At 39.9% G+C, this 24,793-nt stretch overlaps 1 protein-coding gene across 3 annotated transcripts in view; it reads left to right on the top strand.

The window, feature by feature from the left end:
• Window positions 1-24,793, top strand: part of CHRM3 (cholinergic receptor muscarinic 3) — a 315,579-nt gene that overhangs the window by 194,397 nt on the left and 96,389 nt on the right. For 2 of the 3 annotated variants that reach the window (XM_058165790.1, XM_058165797.1), the window contains exon 3: window positions 18,423-18,689. The exons of the other annotated variant lie outside the window; for it this stretch is intronic. The gene's annotated coding sequence lies outside the window, so the exon portion shown is untranslated. The remainder of the gene's footprint in view (window positions 1-18,422; window positions 18,690-24,793) is intronic. 3 annotated transcript variants of the gene reach the window in all.

Raw genomic sequence — 24,793 nt, 5'->3', positions numbered from 1 at the left:
AAATGAGGTACTAAAAACGTATATATACATAGGGAAAGAAACAGTAGGACAGGAACGGTAGGCACGTTTGTGCTCTTATGCACGCCCCTTTAGACCATTGGTAGATAAACTCCAGGGCTGGCACTACAAATGGAATAGACAATAAAGATCATCATTATTATTTTATTGTTGTTATTTCTACCTTTAAATGGCCTAATATTTCAATATAAGTAGCTGTTTATATGTAACAAAATCCCAGGATATTAAAATGGAATACATTGAATTTAATAGAAAAGGTATATATGTATATACATTTTCTATTAAATGTATGTACATTTTCTATTAAATGTACATTTTCTATGTATACACACACACATACATACACATTTTGGGCAGATTGGTGATCATTAAAAACTCCTGATCAGAAAGAAGACAGGCGTTAAACCTTTCCAAGTATCTGTAAAGAAATGAGCCTTTATTCTGAAATGTTGCTGTAGCTGCTTGAACTAATTGTCAGAGGCTTTGCCCCTCCCTACAGCTACTTAAATCTAGCATTACAGTGCAATTGTCCTCCCTCTTTAATAATCCTAATATCATTAATAACTGTTTCCTGTTGGTGGACGGTTGCTCAGGGCAATTCTTATTTTTGTTTTGTAATATTTGCAGTTTGGGTCCTGCAGTCCTATCTACACACTGTTGCAAGATTAGATGAAGTAGGCTGTTTTTTATCAAACTGCTGGGTAATCCTGCCTACTTCATCTACAATTTTATATGGTGCTGTGAGAATGAAGGATTTTGTGTAAATGAAGGATTATTTTAGCTTCACTATACTGAAAATGACATGGGGGTGTCCTCTTTTAGCCTATGTCTGCTGAAGGTAAGAAAGAAAAAAATTACCCCCTTATTTTTCGGAACAGATCACAGATTGGAAGAATAGTATCTAGTGTTTTCACTTTTGTTTTGCTAGAAAAGAGATGGTTAAACAGAGTTGATTTTATAGACTGATGTTGTTACTATAGGAAAGTTGTTGCTGTACAATTTTCTCCATTAGCTACTAGGAAATGTGGGAGATTCTATTACGAGTTCCTTCTAATAAACCAATATTATTTCTAAACCCCGCAGACGTCTGTGTTAAAATGTAATATGCACTGAACGTTTTCAGTTTAGCTTGATGACATCAACCATTTTCATTTAATATGATTGCTGCTGCAAAACATGATGCTTTCCTAAGAATAATTAGTGTCGGATTAAGAGTGGATAATCCTCTGTACAAGTGAATAAACCCAAGAAGGGTGATAGCAGACAGCTAATAACTATTCAATGTTTACTTTGCCCAGTTTCTCTTATTCACTTTTCCTCATCACCAAACAATTTTATATTCCAGTAGAGAAGCTTTGCTTTGCTTGAAATGGAGCCTTTACTGAATTGTTCTATGTGTCTGGCCTTATAGCATAGACGAGAAAGGTTATTACTGCAGACCTCCAGTTGGACATTTATAAGGGATAAGAATGATACCTTGGAGAATATTGGAGCACATAGATTCCGTATTCCCCCAAATTCTCTAAATTTTATTTTAATTACTTTAAGTCCAGTTGTAAAGCTTATACAAACAGCTGCTGCTGCTCCTTAATTTTACAGTTATTCCTGTTATGTATTAGGATAGATAGGAAATACGGTTCTTCATGTGTTTCATTTCCTATGTATCTGTGGAAGTAGAAGAAACAATTTGGGTTGGGTCCAGATTTAGTCACAGAAGATACACTGAAATGACTGGACAAATTAGCCATAATTAAATTAAGGCTCATTGATTTCACTAGGTCTCCTTTAAAAGGGATTATGTTTTAATCACGCTTTTCATGCAATGCTCAACATATGCAGCAAATTGTTTCCCACTTGGAGAAAAATGCTATACAACTTTTAACTTTTGACAAGAAATAATACTATCTAAGATCTGGCATTAATCCATTATCCAATTAAAATAATTATTCTTCAATTGCTTTAAATGTTAATATATTATTTTATCACATACTTTAACATTTAACCTGTTTACATTTTATTTTTCTTAATGTTCTATAATATATTTTATAGTGTTTAAAAATAGCTGCTAATTAGCTAGCTTTTCTACTGTAGTCCTTATCATACTATTGTTCCCTAAAGGTCTTATCTGGGGAGCTTTCAATTTTATCAATAATATAATAGAATTGTATCAACATTATTTTACCAACATTTATTCCAGTAAAATACCCCCTCATGAAAACTTCCCCCAAAATGTATCATGATGTAGCATCATGTGTCCATGAACTGATACTATATAAAGAATCAATGCTGTAGTACGCTAGAATGACAGATGTTGATGAGTATGATGTGTAAACTTAATGGTAATCCAGTTAGATCAGGGGTGTCAAACCCGTGGCTTCACATTGTCATCACATGACATATCACAACTTTGGTCCCCTTTGCTAAACTGGGGGCGGGCGTGGCCAGCACGTGACACATCCGTTCCATGGGAGGTGAGTTTGATACCCTTGAGTTAGGTGATATCCTGATTCATAATATTAATTAGGACTTTCCAACTTTCATTTTAAGTTAATTCGAATATTATTTTCACACATACAGTTACCAGGTCAGTTTTAATTTTTTAATAGTTAGTTGTAAGCCGCCCAAAATCATGTGGCTGAGAGATGGCTGGTGGATAAATTTAACTAATTAAAAATAATGTTGTGCGCTGATGTTTACATATTACTATCTGATAGTACTTCTCCGTGTCCGACTTTTCCCTTTTTCAACCCTTAGATAGTTGCCCTCCTTCAATCATTTAGCACATCACAAATTCTCCAAGATTTCTCATAAAGGCTCAGGCATACCAGTTGCAAGTTAACTACCCAGCTTCTTCATCTCTTGATGGTTAGCAAAATAGGTTATTTCATGCACACTTGTTTAATTTGAATAGACTGGTTGCAGCAGAATTGTATTTTTTTCTCAGGAAAAGAAAATGATAAATTTCAGTTGAGAATTGTTTCATTTCATTTAGCTCAGTTAAATACAGAAACTGTTCAAAGATATTTAAGGCAAATAATAAAATCTACTTATTTTAAGCTCTCCTTTTATGTTACAGGTCACCGTCTACACATTTTACAGATGAAAGACAGATTCATATTAGGCAATGTCTTGCACAAACCCTTCCGCTGCATGAACATTTGTGTATACCTACATTTGTGTATACCTAATGTTCTGGGATTATTATTTTTTTGTCACAACTGTATATGCAACCATTGACATAAAAACAACAACATATCATATAAACATATATATAGGCTAAAATATGTATAAAATATAAAATATAGGCTAAAATATGTATATATAGAAGCAAAAGTATTAATTTGATATAATGAAAGGGAACAATAGGACGGGAACGGTAGGCACTTTTGTGCTCTTATGCACTCCCCTTATGCTCTTACGCACGCCCCTTTTATATGCACTTGTTATAATTTGCTGTCTTATGAACAGTACACAGAATACTAGTATAATAGTATTGCATATTTTATCCTAATATATATTTTTCCATTATACCCATATCTGTATGGTTTTGTTTTTGGAGTTATACATTCAGTTTTCAGCATTCATATGCCCTGGCCCCTTTTCAATTTAAGACATACAAGTATAGTTTGGGAGTTCTTATAAGTAAAACAAAAAATATGTTCTGCAAATTATAGAATCTAATTCATCATGTTCCTATTACTGGATGCTGTGACAGGATTATTTTTATGATTACTTATTATAAAATACCCACCCAAATTGTAAAACATAACTGATATGAGACATAATTAAAGGTCAAACTGGTAGTAATGGATTACATAAATGCCCTTGCTTGCAGTGGTGGGTTTCAAAAAAATTTTCTACCGGTTCTGTGGGCATGGCTTAGTGGGTGTGCAATGGCTTGGTGGGTGTGGCTTGGTGGGGGCAGGAGAAGGATACTGTACATTCCCTCCCCAATCCAGGGGAAAGATATTGTAAAATCCCCATTTCCTCCCAATCAGCTGGGACCTGGGAGGCAGAAAATAGATGGGGGAGGGGCCAGTCAGAATTTTTACTACCGTTTCTCCAAACTACTCAAAATTTCCATACCAGTTCTCCAGAACTGGTCAGAACCTGCTGAAACCACCTCTTCTTGCTTAGGCCTCTGGTGGCTCAGACTGCTAAGACAGTCTGTTATTAACACAGCTGCTTGCAATTACTGCAGGTTCAAGTCCCACCAGGCCCAAGGTTGACTCAGCCTTCCATCCTTTATAAGGTAGGTAAAATGAGGACCCAGATTGTTGAGGGCAATAAGTTGACTTTGTATATAATATACAAATGGATGAAGACTATTGCTTAACATAGTGTAAGCCGCCCTGAGTCTTCGGAGAAGGGCGGGATATAAATGCAAATTTTAAAAAAATGAAAGGAATTCTGCCTTGTTTTCAGGACAACAATTTAAAATTCCCTCTCATTGATTACACATAGTATTTCACAGACTGAAAATATTTAATTTACTTCTTTACAAGGGTAGGTATGATGGTTGCTGGGGCTATTTTTTCCTTTGGCTGAAATCACCCCATTATTTAAGATGAAAGAAGAGGTAGTGTTTCCAATAATACATGAATACTTTCAAAATTATAAAATAAATTGTTCTCTACTCAAGGCTGTTTACCTTCTCTAACTACTTATAAATAAACACAATCAAATTATGTTGTATAAACTTATCATAACAGCACAAATGTTTGAAAAGAAGGCAGCTGATAAGGATACAAAGAAAAAAAAGAAAATTTCTATTTTAAATAAATGTACAGGTAGTCATCAACTTATGACCACAATTGGGACTGCAATTTTCATTGCTAAGCAATGAGGTTATTAAGTGAGTCACACCCAATGTCATGGTGTTTTTTGCTGCGGTCATTAAGCAAATCATATGGTCATTAAGTGAATCATGTAGTTAAGTGAATTTTTATTTTTTCATTGACTTTTATTGTTGGAAGCTAATCAAGAAGGTCACAAATAGTGGTCACATAACCCTGGGACACTTGAACTGTCATAAATACATGCCGGTTGCCAAGTCCCCAAATTTTGATCAAATGACCTTAGGGACACAGCAATAGTTGTGAGTATAGGACCAGTTGCAAGTGTGAGGATCGGACTTTTTTCAGCATTGTCGTAACTTTGAATGGTTGCTAAATGAATGGTCATAAATCGAGGACTACCTGTATGCTGGGTAACCAGAGTGATTATCCAGAGCCATTTTTTAATCCAGTCTGTAGCCCTTCAACATTCCTTAGTCTTTCTTTGATTGAATGTAATTTTATCTCCAGTTACTTTTTCACTGAAGGGACTAGGGGTAAATATTATTAACAGGTAGTCTGTTTTTATACTGTTTTCTGTCTGAACTGTGGCTTTGCTCAAGGCTGTAATAGGGTTCACTTAGTTTCTCTCCCCCAGATGAATGAAGCAACCCTCAGAAGGATTAGGGTACATGAAATACAAACCAGAGGTCATATGAGCCATATTAACAGCATCATCTGTTGATCTATTTGCTCGGTATGCAAATTGCAAGGGGTCTAACAGCAGATCCGTGATGGTTTTCAACCTTTGAAAGGCTAGTGCTTTTCTACTTGAAAACCATCACGGATCCGCTGTTAGACCCCTTGCAATTTGCATACCAAGCAAATAGATCAACAGATGATGCTGTTAATATGGCTCTGCACTACATCCTACAGCATCTTGAGTCTCCAAAGACCTATGCAAGGGTTCTTTTTGTAGACTTTAGTTCAGCATTCAATACCATCATTCCAGACATTCTTCTAACTATGCTAAACCAGCTACAGGTACCGGAACAGACTTGTAAGTGGATCACAAGCTTCCTAACAAACAGGAAGCAGCAGGTGAAGCTAAGCAAGATCACATCAAATACCTGTACAATTAGCACAGGGCCCCCCCAAGGCTGTGTGCTCTCCCCACTTCTCTTCTCTCTGTATACCAATGACTGCATCTCCAATGATCCATCTGTTAAGCTACTGAAGTTCGCAGATGACACAACAGTGATTGGTCTCATTCGAGACAATGATGAATCCGCATATAGACAATAGGTCGAACGACTAGCCTTGTGGTGCAACCAAAACAATCTGGAACTGAACACACTCAAAACCGTAGAAATGGTGGTAGACTTTAGGAGAAACCCTTCCATACTTCCACCTCTCACAATACTAGACAACACAGTATCAACAGTAGAAACCTTCAAATTTCTAGGTTCTATCATATCGCAAGATCTAAAATGGACAGCTAACATCAAAAACATCATTAAAAAAGGACAACAAAGAATGTTCTTTCTGCACCAACTCAGTAAGCTCAAACTGCCCAAGGAGCTGCTGATTCAGTTCTACAGAGGAATTAGAGTCTGTCATTTGCACCTCTATAACTGTCTGGTTCGGTTCTGCAACCCAACAAGAAAACACAGACTTCAGAGGATAATTAGAACTGCAGAAAAAACAATTGCTACCAACCTGCCTTCCATTGAGGACCTGTATACTGCACGAATCAAGAAGAGGGCCGTGAAAATATTTACAGACCCCTCGCATCCTGGACATAAACTGTTTCAACTCCTACCCTCAAAACGACGCTATAGAGCACTGCACACCAGAACAACTAGACACAAGAATAGTTTTTCCCCGAAGGCCATCACTCTGCTAAACAAATAATTCCCTCAACACTGTCAGACTATTTACTGAATCTGCACTACTATTAATCGTTTCATAGTTCCCAGCACCAATCTCTTTCCACTTATGACTGTATGACTATAACTTGTTGCTGGCAATCCTTATGATTTATATTGATATATTGACCATCAATTGTGTTGTAAATGTTGTACCTTGATGAACGTATCTTTTCTTTTATGTACACTGAGAGCATATGCACCAAGACAAATTCCTCGTGTGTCCAATCACACTTGGCCAATAAAATTCTATTCTATTCTATTCTATTCTATTCTATTCTATTCAGCCAGTTCTGACCGGTTCCGGTGAACTGGTAGCGGAAATTTTGAATAGTTCAGAGAATACCAAATACCACCTCTGGCTGGCCCCGCCTCCATCTATTCGCTGCCTCCCAAGTCCCAGCTGATTGGCTGGATCTTTTTTTGTTGCCCTGCACAGGAGAATGGAGCTGGAAAGCAGGTTAGTGGAGTGGGAATGGAGATTTTGCAATATCCTTCCCCTGCCATGCCCACCAAGCCACGCCCACCAAGCCATGCCATGCCCACTAAGCCATGCCCACAGAACCAGTAGTAAAATTATTTGAATCCCACCACTGATACAAACCTTTTTTTTCTGGCCAAAAGACTCAGACCATTTAAAACCTGCCTCTAGATACTTTTGACATTGGCTTCAGATGAGATTAGCTCTCAGCCACTGACTTGTTATTCTCTGCCATTTCTTTCGCAAAGAAAATGAAATGACTAAAACTATGGTTTCACATGTAAAGGAATAGCCAATGATGAGAAAGAGAAGGGGATAAAACTTATCCTTGTAGAAGTCTGCAAGTATGCTAAGTAATATTATGACCTTTATCAGATTGTATGGATTGTATAGCTTCTGCTACATTCTGTACCGCAAATGAATAAGGTGAGCCTAGAGGACAAAGCGTGCTCTTCATCTGCTTTTCTATATTAAAAATCTTTTTTGGAAAACTTAATCCTTACGATTCCCTGGAGCCTTTTCAAGCATTTGACAGGTAGTCTGGAGTTTTGTTTTGTTTAGAGATAAATTCATTTTTCTTCCTGAAAAAGGCAGTAATTCAAAAATATTTTGTTTTGTTTTGAGATCAGCTAACTTTAACCTTTAATTCGATGTTTGATCTTCTTATCTATATATAATGTATATTTGCTGTATTTCAAGGTAAGGTAATTATTTACAAACAAGTGCTAAATTTAGCAATTTAGCTAAAGAGTACAATTATGGGAGGCTGGGACTCAGAACACAATTATGGCAGGCTGGAAAACACGAACCAGTGAAACAAGCTAGCCACATGCAGACCTCACTGTCATAGAATTGGGCCAGCATTTTCCCATTCTCACTAACAGTTTATTGTTCTGCATATTAACGTGTTACATTTCCTCTTTTATTCTTATTTCTATTCATTTTTTGTAGTGAAGTCTCAGCTGAATAAAAGATAAATAGTTAATAAAGAATAGTTGGAGCAAGCAAATTATGACAGCTATTGACCAATTTAGGTCAGTTTGAAAGATGTTTCCAATTTTACTAGTTTTTCTAGTTAGTCTTTCCCTTATATCTTACAGAGTCATTTGTCAGTCTATGCCTAAAGGTACCTATTGCTCTAGAATTAATTTTCAGGGAACAGAATTAGAGGACTTCTACTAATAGGAATTCTCCGCTCCTCTGTTTGTAGGCTATAAAATATAATCATGGTTAATCATTTATTAACCCTAAGTAATATGTTCATTTTGAATTTAGATATAAGTTTTTGGAATGGAAAGAGCTATGCTAGCAGAGCTAGATTTAGGCATAAACTAAGCAAGCTACACTTTAGCGTTTCTCAGATCTTTTACAGATAGTCTTTGACTTACAACAGTTCATTTAGTGACCGTTCAAAGTTACAACGGTACTAAAAGAAATGACCATTTTTCACAGTTACTATCTTTATAGAATCTCCATGATCGTGTGATCAAAATTTAGATGTTTAGCAACTGGTTCATAGTTATGATAGTAACTGTGTCCCAAGGTCATGTGATAGCAATAACAATAGCACTTAGACTGATACAGTGCTTTACAGCCCTCTCTAAGCAGTTTTACAGAGTCAGCATATTGCCCCCAACAATTTGGGTCCTCATTTTACCCACGTCGGAAAGATAGAAAGTTGAGTCAACCATGAGCCTGGTGAGATTTGAACTGCCAAATTGCAGGCAGCCAGCAGTTAGCAGAAATAGCCTGTAGTGCTTCACTCTAACCACCGTGCCACTTTTTGCAACCTTCTGACAAGCAAAGTCAATGGGGAAGCCAGATTCACTTAACAACCAGGTTACTAACTTATCAACTGCAGTGATTCACTTAACTGTGGCAAGGAGGTCATAAAATGGGACAAAACTCACTTAACAAATATCTCACTTAACATCAAAAATTTTGGGCTCAATTGTGATCATAAATCGAGGATTACCTGTATTTTATTACATAGATGGTTTCTCAGATCTTTTATTTCATTACATGGATATTGGATTATCTTAAGAAAAATAATTTCCAAGTGATAATGTAAAGATAAAATTGTTAATGGGTCTTGGTTTGTTAGTTTTTCCTTTTTGATAGATTTATCAATTGGATATCTTCTCTGTGTGTCATCTACCATTTCAGCTGTGCTGCAATATTTCCTAAAGTTAATAAATAGTTTATCAGAATATTCCTTTAATATCCTAGCACGCAATTCATCATACCTTGGTGACCTGAACTGAGTCAAAATTAATGCATTTTGCCAGGGCTACTGCAGTCATACATATCATTACCTACTCTTAATAAGTAAAAATCCTTGAGTTGATCTTGACTCTTGGGGGACTACATAGACTCGCAATATTATGGAAACACATTTTACCAAAATCCCTTCTCAGTGATACGTTGTAACTTGCATCTCATAACTTGGCATACACATTTGAGAGTCTGAGAAACAATGATTGTTGTGTCTTCTGAGGCTCAAGTGGGAGAAGTAAATTGCTAGAAGTGGAAAACATCTGCATATGATAGAAAAATAATGTTTGCTAAAGATGAAGTCAACATTTCACTTTTCAGGCATTACAGTGAACAGCAAAAGAAAGAAGAGGAGACATTATGAATAGAACATCATGAAATATTCATTATTGTATGCCTTTTATGTTAATAAGATTAACATAAAATTAATGTAGAATGTATCTTATACATTGCATTTTAATGTAAAACACACAAAAAAGATTATGAAGTCTGTAACTTAAATCAGATTTTGATTGGAATATTTATAAGATGTTTCTTCAGTGAGTCCAATTCCTGGGAATATACATGTATATTTTTTTAAATATGTATATATATATTTAAAAAATCATTAATGTAGCTATTCATATGAAAGCTTCATAAAGTTGTATCACATGAAAAATGTTTTCAAATGACTTAAATATATATTATGCATTATAGTTTGGGTTTCCGCCTGTTGGGAAATTGCTATTAGCAAAAAATAATAGAACAATTGCAATAGAAACACATGCTGTTGAATGGCACAATTAGAAAGGTGATGATTGCCAATGTACATGACTTGGAGAGTGATATGATATATATCTTTCATTCATCATTAGCGAAAGAACATTTCATTCAAGGAAATATGCTATACAAAACAATAGCCAGTAATGTAAACATAATGGTTCAGAACTTGAACAGTTGTATCCTGGAAATGTGTTCACATAAGGTTCCTTGGTTATTTTTACTAGTGGATTGCTTGTTATACCTCACCTTTGTTTCTGAAGAAAATGTATTTGTTCTATAACAGTAAGAAATTTTTTTGATGTGTTTCAATAATTATAAAAAATTATTAATTTGTTGTCCAAATTATCAGGATAGAAAAGAATCTCAACAGATCCTTTTTTAAAAAAATAAAGTCCAGGATTAACTTTTATTTCCCCTCCACTGCATCCAAGTACAAATTAAAAAGTATCTTCTAATATGAGGCTAGTGTAATATAATTTTCTGTTTGAGTTAATGATCTTGTTGGGAAATATATGCTTCTAAATCTGCCCCAGAAACAAATGAGAGAGAATCAGAGCTTATTTCTTTGAATCTCAAGTAAATTGTTCCTTTGCTAAATATACATTTTCATTTAAATTTAGACAAGTCTATAAAATTAGTAATTTTTTAAAAAAAGTTTAAAAATCTTTATGGGATACATACAGAGTCCCTTTATTTGAAGGTCTCACATTCAACATCTAGCACTGAAAAATATAGTGGATCATTGAGTTATTGTCTGAAGCCTTTAAAAACTAAATCTTTAAATTAGCACATATTTAATTTATTTGGCCGCTTATTGTATATGCATAACTCTGAGAAGGAAACAGTTAAAAACAGGAAAAAATATATAGTAAAAAAAATAATTTAAAATAATACAGAAAAAATAACATAGGTACTGAAAACAAAAGTCCGAAACATATATTTATTTATTTATTTATTTATTTATTTATTTATTTATTATTTAAATTTGTATACCGCCCTTCTCCCGAAGGACTCAGGGCGGTTCACAGCCAAGTAAAAATACATAATACACTATAAATACAATTAAAATACTATTAAAAAACTTATTAAATTGGCCAGAATTAAAATTTAGAAATAAAACCCATTAAAACCCCATAAACTTAAAAAACTAACCCAGTCCAGCGCAGATGAATAAGTGAGTTTTAAGCTCACGCTAAAGGTCTGGAGGTCCGGAAGTTGACGGAGTCCTGGGGAGTTCGCTCCAGAGGGCGGGAGCCCCACAGAGAAGGCCCTTCCTGGCTGCCGCCAGACGACACTGTCGCTACCGACGGCACCCTGAGGAGTCCCTCTGTGAGAGCGCACGGGTCGGTGAGAGGTATCTGCAGCAGCAGGCGGTCCCGTAAGTAACCCGCCCTATGCCATGGAGCGCTTTAAAGACGTTCACCAACACCTTGAAGCGCACCCGAAGGCCACAGGTAGCCAGTGCAGCCTGCGCAGGATAGGTGTCACTCGGGAGCCACGAGGGCTCCTCTATCACCCGCGCAGCTGCATTCTGGACTAACTGTAGCCTCGGATGCCCCTCAAGGGAGCCCCATGTAGAGAGCATTGCAGTAGTCCAGACGAGACGTCACAAGGGCGTGAGTGACTGTGCACAAGGCATCCCGGTCTAGAAAGGCGCAACTGGCGCACCAGGCGAACCTGGTGGAAAGCTCTCCTGGAGACGGCCGTCAAATGGTCTTCAAAAGACAGCCGCTCATCCAGGAGAACGCCCAAATTGCGCACCCTTCCATCGGGCCAATGACTCGCTCCCGACAGTCAGCCGCGGACTCAGCTGACTGTACCGGGATGCCGCATCCACAGCCACTCCGCCTTGAGGGATTGAGCTTGAGCCTGTTTCTCCCCATCCAGACCAGACGGCTTCCAAACACCGACAGCACTGATAGCTTCATTGGGGTGGCCCGTGTGAAAAGTACAGCTGGGTGTCATCAGCGACAGCTGGTACCTCACACCAAGCCACTGATGATCTCACCCAGCGGCTTCATATAGATGTTGAACAGAAGGGCGAGAATCGACCCCGCGGCACCCCACAAGTGAGGCGCCGCGGGCCCACCTCTGCCCCCTGTCAACACGCTGCGATCGTCGGAGAGATAGGAGGAGAACCACCGATAAACGGTGCCTCCCACTCCCAATCCCTCCAACCGGCGCAGCAGGATACCATGGTCGATGGTATCGAAAGCCGCTGAGAGGTCTAATAGGACCAGGGCAGAGGAACAACCCCTATCCCTGGCCCTCCAGAGATCATCAGGGTAGGGGTGGGGGGGTGGCGGTTGTGATTAGAGAAAGTCTAGAGCCGAGGGAGACCACTGTACCTCAGATTGCCGGGTGCGAATCCCTCTTTGTGAGATGGGGCCATAGGTGCCAGATGGGTTTGCTGATCACGTGCCTGGCTCCTTGCTGCGTGACAGCTGCCCTGCCCGAGCTCCTGGAGGTGCTGGCCGGGTGGTAGTTGAGACCCCAGACTTTTAGACATGGGGGACTTTAACTTGCCATCGTCCGGCTCGTCATCGACGGCAGCTCGGGAGTTCAAGGCTTCCATGACGGCCTTGGACCTGACCCAAGTAATTGATGGCCCTACTCACATTGGGGGTGGCACCCTGGACCTGATTTTTGTCTCTGGTCAGTGGTTGAGAGATCTGGACTTAAAGGAAATAGTCATTGAACCTTTGTCATGGTCAGATCACTCTCTTCTTCGCCTGGACTTTCTGACCGCCATTCACCACCGCAGGGAGACGGAGCCGACACGCTGGTTCCGGCCCCAGGCGCCTGATGGACCCGGAGGGGTTCCGGACGGAGCTTGGGCCATTTCCTGAGGGTCTGGCTCACGGCTCGCTGAGGAACTTGTTGCGGCCTGGGAACGGGCCGCGCGGGGCCTTAGACCGGTCGTGCCTTTGCGGCCTCTGACCCGCGCAGGTCCCAACCGGCTCCTTGGTTCTCCGAGGAGCTGAGAGGATGAAGCGCCGGAGAAGACGCCTAGAGAGTTCCTGGAGGTTCAGCTGCTCAGAAGCTGATCGGACACTAGTGAAGTCCTATACTAGGGCTTACCTAGTGGCATTGAGGAAGCGAGGCGAGCTACGCCTCCTCATTGCATCGGCAGATAACCGCCCAGCCGCCCTGTTTGGGTGACCCGCCTCCTCCCACACCAGGGGAGCGGGATGACCCGTTGCAGGGACGTGCTGAGGAGTTTAACGGTTATCTATACGATAAAATCGCTCAGCTTCGGGATGGTTTGGACCAAGATTGCGTGATACGGGTGAGACGGCTGAGGGTGGTCTTGGTGACATTTTATGGGATGAGTTTGACCCTGTCGCTCCGAGGACATGGACAGGTTGTTGGGGAGGCTGAATGCCACCACGTGTTTATTGGACCTGCCCTCCTGGCTGGTGCTGGCCACGCAGGAGGTGACACGAGGCTGGCTCCAGGCGATTACGAGCGCTTCTTTGGTGGAGGGTGTCTTCCGCCGCCTTGAAAGAGGCGGTGGTGAGGCCCTCCTCAAGAAGCCTTCCTGACCCGCTGTTTTAGGTAATTATCGTCCGGTCTCCAACCTTCGCTCGCGAAGGTTGTAGAGAGTATGGTGGCATATCAGTTTCCTTGCACCTGGATGAAACTGTCTATCTAGACCTGCTCCAGTCCGGTTTCCGACCCGGTTACAGCACGGAGACGGCTTTGGTCGCTACAGGATGATCTCTGAGGGCCAGGATAGGGGTTGTTCCTCTGCCCTGGTCCTATTAGACCTCTCAGCGGCTTTCGATACCATCGACCATGGTATCCTGCTGCGCCGTTGGAGGATTGGGAGTGGAGGCACCGCTTATCGGTGGTTCTCCTCCTATCTCTCCGACCGGTCGCAGTCGGTGTTGACAGGGGCAGAGGTCGCCCCGAGGCGCCTCACTTGTGGGTGCCGCAGGGATCGATCCTCTCGCCTTCTGTTCAACATCTATATGAAGCCGCTGGGTGAGATCATCAGTGGGTTCGTGTGAGGTACCAGCTGCATGCGGATGACACCCAGCTGTATTTTCCACACCGACCACCCCAACGGTTATCAAGTGCTGTCCCGTGTCTGGAGGCCGACGGGTCTGGATGGGGAGAAACAGGCTCAAGCTCAATCCTCCAAGACAGAGTGGCTGTGGATGCCGGCCCCGCACAGTCAGCTAAATCGCGGCTGACCATCGGTGGCGCAGTCATTGGCCCCGGCGGAGAGGGTGCGAACTTAGGCGCCCTCCTGGATGAACGGCTGTCTCTAGAAGATCATTTGACAGCCGCCTCCAGGAGAGCGTTCTACCAGGTTCGCTTGGTGCGCCAGTTGCGCCTTTCTGGACCGGGAGGCCCTATGCACGGTCACCACGCCTCGTGACGCCTCGCCTGGATTACTGCAACGCCTCACATGGGGCTCCCTTGAAGGGCATCCGAGGCTACAGTTAGTCCAGAATGCGCGGCTGTGGTGATAGATGGAGCCCTCGTGGCTCCCGTGATAACACCTATCCTGCGCAGTCTGCACTGGCTACCTGTGGCTTTCCGGTGCGCTCAAGGTTTTGGTGACCACCTTTAAAGCGCCCATGGCATAGGGCCGGGTTATTCACGGGACCGCCTACTGCGACCAGATACCTCTCACCGACCTGCGCCTCACAGAGAGGGACTCCTCAGGGTGCCGCCAGCTAGGCAGTGTTGCCTGGCGACGCCCAGGAAGGGCCTTCTCTGTGGGGCTCCCGCCTCTGGAACGAACTCCCCCCAGGACTCCGTCAACTTCCGGACCTTCGAACCTTCCGTCGCGAGCTCAAGACACATTTATTCATCTGTGCAGGACTGGCTTAGTTTTTTAGATTTTAAATTTAGAGGGGTTTTTAAATTGATTTTAATATTTATATTTTTATTTTTAATTAATTGGGCAGTAGAATAAGTTTTTTAATGATTATTTTAATTTGTATATTGATGTTTTATATGCCTGTGAACCGCCCTGAGTCCTTTGGGAGATAGGGCGGTATATAAATTCAAACAATAAATAAATAAATAAATAAATAAATCCACCAATGCGACCAAAGCCGTCTCAGTGCTGTAACCGGGCCGGAAGCCGGACTGGAACGGGTCCAGATAGACAGTTTCCTCCAGGTGCAAGGGAAACTGGTATGCCACCATACTCTCTACAACCTTAAGGTCATTACCTAAACAGCCGGGTCCAGGAAGGCGAGGAGGCCTCACCACCGCCTCAAGGCGGCCGGAAAGACTCCTCCAACAAGGAAGCACTCGTAATCCCTGAGCCAGCCTCGTGTCACCTCCTGAGTGGCCAGCACCAGCCAGGAGGAACGCAGGTCCAGTAAACACGTGGTGGAATTCAATCTACCCAGCAACCTGTCCATGTCCTCGGAGTCACATGGTATATATCTTTCATTCATCATTAGCGAAAGAACATTTCATTCAAGGAAATATGCTAAACAAAACAATAGCCAGTAATGTAAACATAATGGTTCAGAACTTGAACAGTTGTATCCTGGAAATGTGTTCACATAAGGTTCCTTGGTTATTTTTACTAGTGGATTGCTTGTTATACCTCACCTTTGTTTCTGAAGAAAATGTATTTGTTCTATAACAGTAAGAAATTTTTTTGATGTGTTTCAATAATTATAAAAAATTATTAATTTGTTGTCCAAATTATCAGGATAGAAAAGAATCTCAACAACAGATCCTTTTTAAAAAAAATAAAGTCCAGGATTAACTTTTATTTCCCCTCCACTGCATCCAAGTACAAATTAAAAAGTATCTTCTAATATGAGGCTAGTGTAATATAATTTTCTGTTTGAGTTAATGATCTTGTTGGGAAATATATGCTTCTGCATCTGCCCCAGAAACAAATGAGAGAGAATCAGAGCTTATTTCTTTGAATCTCAAGTAAATTGTTCCTTTGCTAAATATACATTTTCATTTCAAATTTAGACAAGTCTATAAAATTAGTAATTTTTTTAAAAAAGTTTAAAAATCTTTATGGGATACATACAGAGTCCCTTTATTTGAAGGTCTCACATTCAACATCTAGCACTGAAAAATATAGTGGATCATTGAGTTATTGTCTGAAGCCTTTAAAAACTAAATCTTTAAATTAGCACACATTTAATTTATTTGGCCGCTTATTGTATATGCATAACTCTGAGAAGGAAACAGTTAAAAACAGGAAAAAATATATAGTAAAAAAAATAGTTTAAAATAATACAGAAAAAATAACATAGGTACTGAAAACAAAAGTCCGAAACATATATTACTTATGAATTATGAATTCCTAAGTTTAATAATAATAATAATAATAATAATAATAATAATAATAATAATAATAATATCAGAGTTGGAAGAAACCTTGTAGGTCTTCTAGTCCAAGTCCTGCCCAGGCAGGAAACCCTACACCATTTCAGACAAATGGCTATCCAACATTTTCTTAAAAATTTCCAGTGTTGGAGCATTTACAACTTCTGCAGGCAAGTTGTTCCACTGATTAATTGTTCTGTCAGGAAATTTCTCCTTAGTTCTAGGTTGCTTCTCTCCTTGATTAGTTTCCACCCATTGCTTCTTGTTCTACCCTTAGGTGCTTTGGAGAATAGTTTGACTCCCTCTTCTTTGTGACAACCTCTGAGATATTGGAACACTGCCATCATGTCTCCCCTAGTCCTTCTTTTCATTAAGCTAGGCATACTGAGTTCCTGCAACCATTCTTCATATGTTTTAGCCTCCAGTCCCCTAATCATCTTTGTTGCTCTTCTCCGCACTCTTTCTAGAGTCTCAACATCTTTTTTACATCGTGGCAACCAAAACTGAATGCAATATTCCAAGTGTGGCCTTACCAAGGCATTATAAAGTGGTATTAACACTTCATGTGATCTTGATTCTCGCCCTCTGTTTATGCAGCCCAGAATTGTGTTGGCTTTTTTGGCAGCTGCTGCATACTGCTGGCTCATATCTAAATGGTTGTCCATTAGGACTCCAAGATCCCTCTCACAATTACTACTATTGAGCAAGGTACCACATATCCGGTACCTGTGCATTTTTATTTTTTTTGCCTAAATGTAGAACCTTATTTTTTTCACTGCTGAATTTCATTTTTAATGAAAAAAAAGGGCCGTGGTAGCTCAGGCTGGTAAGAAGCCTGTTATTACAACACAGCAGCCTGCAATTACTGCAGGTTCAAGCCCGGCCCAAGGTTGACTCAGCCTTCCATCCTTTATAAGGTAGGTAAAATGAGGACCCAGATTGTTGGGGGGGCAATAAGTTGACTTTGTAAATATACAAATAGAATGAGACTATTGCCTTATACACTGTAAGCCGCCCTGAGTCTTTGGAGAAGGGCGGGATATAAATGTAAATTAAAAAAAAAAATTGTTAGATAGTGCCCAATGTTCAAGTCTGTCAAGATTGTTCTGTATCTTGAGACTATTTTCTGGAGTGTTGGCTATTCCTGCCATCTTGGTGTCATCTGCAAATTTGATGAGTTCCGCATCTATCCCCTCGTCCAAATCATTGATGAAGATGTTGAAGAGTACTGGGCCTAAAACAGAGCCTTGGGGTACTCAAGATATTTATCTATATGTTATGTCTAGTTAACAATATTATATAATATTGTAGAATCATTTAAAGGTGTATAAAAATGAAACTTTGATCTAAGAGATACAACAAAATGTATGTAATTATTATTTAGTTTTATTGCTCTTAAAATAATAACAGAAAAAGAAAAATCTAAAGAAACAAAATAAAAAGGTACCTACAGTAAAAATCTTGAAGGCAATGCAACAAAGTTTATATTCTTGGTTTTTCCCCCCGAGCATGTAGCCATGAATATCTGGAAACAACCATTTAATTTTAGAATCAGGAATGGTGGAATAGAATAGCAAGATCTAGTATTTGGATAAAAGGACATTTATTAAAAACCCTATGCATATAAAAAATATTGATTTGGCAGAGTAAACTGATTGTAAAAGAGTAAGTATGTCTGCTGTTCCACCTGCCTGAACCAATTCAGAAAAACCAAATTGACTTTTCATTTCCCTGAATATTGAAATGTTTTTATGATTAAAGCTGGTTTAACATCTTTACAGGATTCTTAAAGTTCTTTTTTTCTATTCCTTATTATTTTCTTTTCTGGGAAAAACCAATCTGTTATATTCTTTTTTCTAGATCCTCTCCATCATCCATGGTTTGGAAGACACTGCGTGCAAATACTGCCAATTGTACCTAATTCCTGCTTCTTGCTCTCTAATTAACTCCTCTAAATGTGTGCTGTGTTCCATGGTGCATTTTTATGATGTAAAATGCATCATGAAGTGTTCTTCACTTGGATAAATTGGAACACCTCTGTGTTTGTCAAAAGAGACATGCACAGCCCTAAGGTGGATACATCTGGTTTGATCAACTGAGGAAAGCAACCTGGACTTTTTCTCAAAGGTAAGATCAGCTATGGCAACTGACAAACTGTGAAAATAAATTTGTCATGATTTCGAATCAATGGTTGGATAAGACTAAATCCTATTAGTTAAAGAATCTTCATGTTTCTTAAAATATCAGAACTAAAATCCTGTTGCCTGGCCATTTTTAACATGTTTTCTGGGGCCCAATAATCAAAACAATATTTTTTGATGAAGTAATTTCATTGTTAAGCGTTGATCAATTTTTACATTTATAAAACGCTGGGTCTGTTTAATTTCCAAAATTGTATATTCCAAAACTTTATTTTGAGTTCAGATATGTAACTAATACTAACCTTTATTTTGTTTTTGTTTTTTTAATTCCTTATAATATTATAATATTGAATGGCTGGTTTTGCTTCAAGTACTCCATCACTTAAGGAGATCTCTTAGAATTGCAGGCACCACTTACCCTGCTAAATCTAAGCTATACTGCTTCTTCAATCTGTCTGAATGGTTTTCAGTTCTCTTTCCCTTAAACTTTCAAAGAGTTACAGATGCTATATTATGCATGCCCCCATGAATAGAGTTTGCATGACTTCCACCACCACCTGTATTAGGAGAAAGAAATCTCTCTTATGTTAATACAGTTCATATCCTATGTAGCACTTTCAGTTAACACTGATCACCAGGAGGCTGTGTTTGTTCTATTGGGGATTCATCAGAGATGGTACTGAGATACGGTTCTAGGGCCGTGATGGCGAACCTATGGCACGCATGTCAGAGGTGGCACACAGCATCCTTTCTGATGGCACACGAGCTATCGCTCCAGTTCAACTCCACTGTGCATGTGCGCACGCCTCCCACCGGCCAGCTGGTCTTTGGGTCTCTGCCATGCATGCATGGGGTGGGGTGCATGTGGGGGGGCACATGTGCATGCATGGGGGCAGGGCACATGCAGGGGCCATAAGCACATGCGCAGGGGTGGAGTGTGTGTGGGAGCATGAGCGCAGGGGGCAGGCAGGGGGTCACGAACACATTTTGGGAGTTCGGGTGCACACATGTGCATTTGTTTGACACACGCTTTGGCCATTCGGTCCAAAAAAGGTTAGCCATCACTGTTTTAGGGGGTTCAAATTTTCTACCATGAATTGAACTCACAGTCCTTTGCATTTTAGTCTAGACATGGGTCATTAATGTAAGGAGCTATCGCTTTAGTTCAGAGAGTTGCAGAATTTGGGATTTGTTTGAATGGTCTATACAGCTGTTGTGATCTAGGCCCAAGTAGTTATTACCAGACACAATCAGTCCTAAACAAATATATTAGAATAGATGAGAATTACTTCATTCTCAGCTTAGTCCAAATTAATTCGAAAACAAATCCTTCAGAAAAAGTCCTTTGGCCTTATCACAAACCTTTGTCTTTTTTGGCACCCTGCCAAAGGCTTTTCTTGGCAAAGCCCCATGAAGTTCAGAAATAAGAGAAGCCAACTAAAAACAAAAGTAGCAACGTTGCATTTTTACAAAGAGCCCAAGAGCCATTGCTTCTCTTTTAAGGCTTATGGGAGGGGCCAATCATCTCCTGGCCTTACTCCCAAGTCATCCTTTTTGCTTTAGCTGCTCTTGCCTTCTGGCAGCTCTTCACATACGTGCACTAGGAACAGGCTTTTCCTGTTCCTCTGCCTCTCTGCTGCCCCCCTCTGGAGGCTCCGGAGTCCGTGCATCACTCCCAGATGGCCCTGGCCCCATCTCTGCCTCTGACACAGAACCCTCATCCAGGCCTTCCCCTGACTCCGGAACTGGCTCATTGTCCTCCCCAGCCTCCTCACTGTCTGACTCCGCTGCTAGCTCCGCGGGCTGCTGGCAGACCACAACAGCCACCTTCCCAAATCTGAGACATCTTTTCCATTTCAACTATTTCCCAAGAAAGTAATTATTTGCTGTTCAGTTACAGATGCCTCCAATTTGTAAAACTGTTTACAAACATTATAAAACTGGTAATTAGTAGAGCTTTGTCTTAGTACATAACTGACTCTCATTGACCTGAATTTAAGCTATAAATGTGTTGTTTTTGTTGCTGCAAACAATAAACAAACTTTCCAGCTTTCTCTTCTGATTCCCAAAAGTTTTGATTTATGTATTTCAAAGAATGTTAAAATTGTTCAAAATGTAGTAGCTACATTTTAACTTTAGCTACTATAAATATTTGGCACGAATCATATGTGGGGTAGCTAGCTTTTTTTCCCCATCTGTATAAAATTAAAATCTCCTTTTATCATTTTCTTTTTTTACTGAGTTGATAGCAAGAGTAGATTTGAGAATAAGTGCTTCAAATGTATCCCAGAGATTTCATGTTGTAGGAACAAATTTGCTAGCAGGATTACCTCTAGTTCTTGAAATGTAAGCATACAATATCTCAAGTTTAGAAACAGCTGGCAATAAAAAGATTTCTCTAATACCTTCTTCTTTGTAAATTAGCAAAGGCTTTTGTTTCTCTGCATCTAGAGATAATTTGATTATTTTTAAGTTGTTTCTGGTAATGTGCCTGTACAGTTTAAATAGTTGAGTTCACAGGCTTATGAGTTCATCATGAACTTGCTCTTTTTCCCCATCTGTATAAAATTAAAATCTCCTTTTATCATTTTCTTTTTTTACTGAGTTGATAGCAAGAGTAGATTTGAGAATAAGTGCTTCAAATGTATCCCAGAGATTTCATGTTGTAGGAACAAATTTGCTAGCAGGATTACCTCTAGTTCTTGAAATGTAAGCATACAATATCTCAAGTTTAGAAACAGCTGGCAATAAAAAGATTTCTCTAATACCTTCTTCTTTGTAAATTAGCAAAGGCTTTTGTTTCTCTGCATCTAGAGATAATTTGATTATTTTTAAGTTGTTTCTGGTAATGTGCCTGTACAGTTTAAATAGTTGAGTTCACAGGCTTATGAGTTCATCATGAACTTGTTCTTTTTTCCCCTAAGGTCTTAATTGTCATTTCATGAGAAAAAAGTAATAATTTTCTTCCATGGTTACAAATCGTTATCAAATTGAAGAGCTTGAGATTTCATAATTTTACGATTGCCGTGGATCCCAGATATGCCATTTTCAGAACTTGTCAATTTATTTTCCATCTGTTTAGAGATTGATTGAAGATTCACTATTCATTCAGAGCACATTATTTCTTGTTGCTGGGATAGGAGTATATCAGTATTCAATGTAGCTCTAATTTGGCAGACAAAAGAATCATTCTAGATAACAAGGGTGTCAAACTCACATCGTCACAGCAGTGTCACGTGACGTATCAGGAGCTTTCCCCCCTTCGCTAAACCAGGTGTGGGTGTAGCCAGCATATGACACATTCAGCCCGCGGGCTGGGAGTTTTACTGCCCTGTTGGGCAGTACCCCTATTGTAGGGGTTGGAAGGCAAAGTTGCTCTCTTGTGCAGTACAGCAAGGTTTGGGGATATAGCATCATAACCCAATATATAGCTGTACATGCCAGGTGTATATGTTAACAATGGGCTGTACAGAATATTCCAACAGTGTCTTGAACCAGTATACGAGTCTGATAAAATAAAAGGAATTTAGGTTTGTTGGTTGATTTCTAAGACTTATAAGGTTTATACATTTACTGTATAAACTCCAGAGGCCCTAGGTAGTATATAGAATCAAATCATGATATAAGGCATATAATTTAAAAATATAAAATTGTGACCCATAATAAACAATAAAGATGTGGATTTCTTGTAGCTGCTTAATCACAAAGGCCTTCCTAAAAAGCCAAATTTGCCTATTCCTGGAATGGAGGGACATTATTTGTTCAAGGTATAATTCTTTCAAAAAATGAAACAATTGTCTCTGTGTCTCCTTAGTTCTAAGTTGCTTCTCTCCTTGTTTAATTTCCATCCATTGCTTCATATCCTGCCCTCAGGTGCTTTGGAAAATAGCTTGACTCCCTCAAGCTATAATGATATATATATATATTTACCCATAAAAATAAGAGTGGTGTATATAATTGAAAATAATATAGATTATTCAGACAATTAATAGTTATTGCTAAATTTTTACTTTTTTTTTTCATTGCCATGGAGCTAGAAGTTGCTGTATTCTCAAGAATGTAGCATGTCTTAGTTTTTGCTTATGTATAAGAGAGTAAGAATACAAAAAAGGAATATTAAAAATAGAAGAAAATATTAGACATCTGGTAAAACAAAACACCATGAGATATTTTTGACTTTATCACTCATTGCATGAAGCCAAGAAAGATTTGATTTTTAGAAAGAAAGAGGAAGGAAGGAAGGAAGGAAGGAAGGAAGGAAGGAAGGAAGGAAGGAAGGAAGGAAGGAAGGAAGGAAGGAAGGAAGGAAAAGAATAGACAAGGAGCAAGGCTAAGAATACACATTCTCCAAAAGGATGTTATTTGAATCTGGAATATTATCAGGTTTACCATTCTGTGATTTCTTAAAATTGAAAGTTTTATTTCTGTATTAATGCAAGCTTCTTTTAAATTGTTTTAGTATTGTAATTATCAGTATTTAGTATCTGTTTACTAAACAGATGTGTGTACATTTATTTTCCACTTTAGGATGAAAGATAGACCAATTTATTTCACTTGTTAACCATCTTATGTATCATTTGAAAAGAAAAAATAATGCATGAAATGTTATTTCACTTATTCTGTTTTCTTCTCATAGAATCTCTGTTTGATATTCCAATTCGTTTATAACATGTCTGTAATCATAAGCAATAGATTTCAGGATTGGATAGCTGTCTGATCCCTGTCTGAGGCCGTACGGGTCTGGATGGGGAGAAACAGACTCAGACTCAATCCATCCAAGACGGAGTGGCTGTGGATGCCGGCCTCCCGGTGCAGTCAGCTGCAACCGCGGCTGACTGCTGGGGGCGAGTCACTGGCCCCAACGGAAAGGGTGCAACTTTGGCGTTCTCCTGGATGGACGGCTGTCGTTTGAAGATCACTTGATGGCCGTCTCCAGGAGAGCTTTTTACCAGGTTCGCCTGGTCCGCCAGTTGCGCCCCTTTCTTGACCGGGATGCCTTATGCACGGTCACTCATGCTCTCATCACTTCTCGCCTGGATTATTGCAATGCTCTCTACATGGGGCTACCCCTGAAGTGTACTCGGAGACTTCAGTTGGTCCAGAATGCAGCTGCGCGGGTGATTGAGGGAGCACCACGTTGCTCCCGGGTAACACCACTCCTGCGCAGTCTGCACTGGCTACCTATGGTCTTCCGGGTGCGCTTCAAGGTTTTGGTTACCACCTTCAAAGCGCTCCATGGCTTAGGGCCCGGGTACTTACGGGACCACCTGCTGTTTCCACATGCCTTCCACCGACCCGTACGCTCTCACAGAGAGGGTCTTCTCAGGGTGCCGTCCACCAAGCAGTGTCGGCTGGCGGCCCCCAGGGGAAGGTCCTTCTCTGTGGGAGCACCTACCCTCTGGAACAAACTTTCCCCCAGTTTACGCCAATTGCCTGACCTTCGGACCTTTCGCCGGGAACTGAAAACTTATTTATTTATCCAAGCGGGACTGGCCTGATTTTTAAATTCTAAATTTTAAATTTTTAATTGTAATTTTACTGGGTATTTTACATGGTCAATTGGACGGTTTTAATTTCGGCCTTTTATTTGAATAAGCTTTTTAATTGTTATTTTAATATGTATATTAATTGTTTTAAATGAAGGCTGTACACCGCCCTGAGTCCTTCGGGAGAAGGGCGGTATAAAAGTTTAAATAAATAAATAAATAAATAAATAAATAAATATTCCAAAATCCTTTAGGCATAGTTAACAAGCCTACTGTAAGCTTCCCTTGCATACCCTTGTACTTATACTCCACAGATGTCTGCTGTTACAGTTTAGTGACTCTGTGAAACAATTACAGGATTCACAAAATTTGCTTGCCAGGTTGAAAGGCAACTCTTAAAAAAAGAAGCGGACACCTAAAATATGGGTATAGCTCCATGATGGCGAACCTTTGGCATGCAGCAACCTCTGTGTGTGCATGCAAGCTGTCGTTCCAGTGCCTCCCGCTGGCCAGCTGGTCTTCAGGTCTCTGCTGCACATGTGCAGAGGGCATGGGGTGAGGCTGCACATGTATGCATGGGGACACGTGCAGGGATCATGTGCAC

Source organism: Ahaetulla prasina, chromosome 1 (assembly GCF_028640845.1).
Source record: "Ahaetulla prasina isolate Xishuangbanna chromosome 1, ASM2864084v1, whole genome shotgun sequence".
NCBI lineage: Eukaryota > Metazoa > Chordata > Lepidosauria > Squamata > Colubridae > Ahaetulla > Ahaetulla prasina.
The sequence above is the reverse complement of the archived record's forward strand: the minus strand, read 5'-3'. Positions and strand labels throughout refer to the sequence as shown.